Genomic DNA, 2,082 nt, shown 5'->3' with positions numbered 1-2,082 from the left:
CCTATGGTCAATGGCTAGCTATTGGAGACAGTGTTGCCATTTTTCTCACAATCTTTTGTTCTACCTCAGAATGCTGTGTCAAGGATTAAACAGTCAGGTTCAAATTTTGATATGAAGACTGAGAAGAAAAGGCAGTAATAACAAAACTTTGAGCAAGGTTTGAGCTTGACTGAATAACAGTTGATTAATAACACTTAGTCTTGGTCCCTAAAGGTTTCTTTTCTACCCCATAATGTCTCATTTTCTAAGACCAGACCAGGTACCCCGACTCTTTTCTATATTAGGGTGATCCTTTTTGTCAGGGGCACTTCTTCAGAGGTAATTAGCTTTGGTCCTCTGATATTAATACTTAGAACTTGGGAATTGATTAAACCTAAGTTTTCTCATTTGAATAAAGAGGATGATAATAGTATCTATTTCTCAAAAGGAAAAGTAGAATGATAAATATAAGTATGTTTTGTAAAACATAGCCTATAGTTTTTATTAATATAGCAATGTGTCAAATACAGGGATAATAATGACCACCTCTAAAGCCCATGGAAAATTTGAGAAATATTTATAACACTCTCAGGCTTCTTTGCAAATAATTGGTATATAATGTCATGCATAATTAATTATAATTTATTTTCTTTGTGTTTGTGTTCAGTTCAGGGAGATAGTATCTTTTACTCTTTGATTAAAAAAATGGATTTTAAAAATCATAAGATTGGGAAATAATTATTGATTTGATGGACCATACACCAAGGTATATCAATGGTAAAATTCCTAGGATGTCACATTATCTCTGAGATATTGTACTTAAAGAAAGTCTAGTTCTTGTCTAATTTTCCTCCAGGTTTTGAAGATAGTTTCAGCTGGTTCAGCATGGTAGAATAAAATTTGAAGCTGACCATTATTCTTGTACAAGTGACCAAACTGAACCGCTGTTTTAAAAAAAGAAACCTCCTCTCTCAGCTCCGCTTGATCACACAGGCCTAGTGTGTGCTTGGCATCTTTTCAGAGAGAGAGAAGGCCGTCCTAATGCACGGCAGGCCTGCCCAAAGTGGCCTCTCTGTCCCTAGGAGTGCAACTGCATCTGCTCTGGGATGAGGGTGGGGCTCGTCTCAAGATGGGCCACCAATCCTTTCCTGAGGTGTTTTGTTCAGTCCAAGGCCACATTTGATACCATCGCCAAGACCTACAGCAATCTGACCCCCAACCTCTGGAAGGAGATGGTGTTCACCAAGTCTCCCTGCCAGGAATTCACTGACCATCTTATAAAGACCCACACCACAGTCTCCATGCAGAGGACCCAGGCTCCAGCTGTGGCTACAACATAGGGTTTTTATACAAGAAAAATAAAGTTAATTAAGCCCTTTAAAAATAATAATAATAAAAAATAAAAAAAAATAAAAAAGAAACCTACATTAACTGAAGTAAAACTTAAAAGTACTAGACCAACTGTGTATAATGTTGGTCAATATTGAGAATTATTAACACTAAGAAGAGTTGGCAAAAGAATCTCTGAAAACTTCCTGTTTGTAGATATGAAGAGGTAAAATAGGTGTGATTTAAGAAGTTGTTAATATTCAGTCTTCCATTGAAGATGCTGTTTGAAGGTCTGTGGAGGTCTTCTGATTCCCTAATCATCACTGTTTAATAGCTACTCTATGCAATGTACCATACCAGACTATTTCCTCAAGTGATCTGTTCAAATCAGTAGACCAGTTGAGTAGTCAGGTCATGCATTTATAAGAACAATAACAATACATGATATATAGTAAGGGCCTAAAGGAATGATATAAATAATATGGGAAATAAATATCACTATAAGAGTTTGAAGACAAACAGATCCTTGAGGTCTGTGGTATTCAACCTCATAAAAGTGGGAAGAGTTTATTAGCTATTCATATGTATTTTTTTTAGTACAATGTCTTTAAACAGACATTTGAAAACATCTTTTTTTTCAATTTTTATTTCATTGGGTTTATTTTTATTTTTGAATTGTAAATGTTCTTTATATGCAAAGGTACTTCCAGAAGTTTGCAGAAAAATGGAATTGAAACATAACACAAATCCTTCCATGAACTTTTTGATGTAGCC

The 2,082-nt window shown here is 35.2% G+C and overlaps 1 non-coding gene across 1 annotated transcript; it reads left to right on the top strand.

The window, feature by feature from the left end:
• Window positions 1–944: 944 nt before the first annotated feature.
• LOC134365321 (small nucleolar RNA SNORA64/SNORA10 family) lies at window positions 945–1,074 on the top strand. The gene has a single exon (XR_010022026.1). It is a non-coding gene; the product is annotated as a small nucleolar RNA SNORA64/SNORA10 family (small nucleolar RNA).
• Window positions 1,075–2,082: the final 1,008 nt, after the last annotated feature.

The sequence above is a fragment of the Cynocephalus volans genome, chromosome 16 (genome assembly GCF_027409185.1).
Source record: "Cynocephalus volans isolate mCynVol1 chromosome 16, mCynVol1.pri, whole genome shotgun sequence".
NCBI lineage: Eukaryota > Metazoa > Chordata > Mammalia > Dermoptera > Cynocephalidae > Cynocephalus > Cynocephalus volans.
Note: the sequence above shows the minus strand (reverse complement) of the source record. Positions and strands in the feature narration are given on the sequence as shown.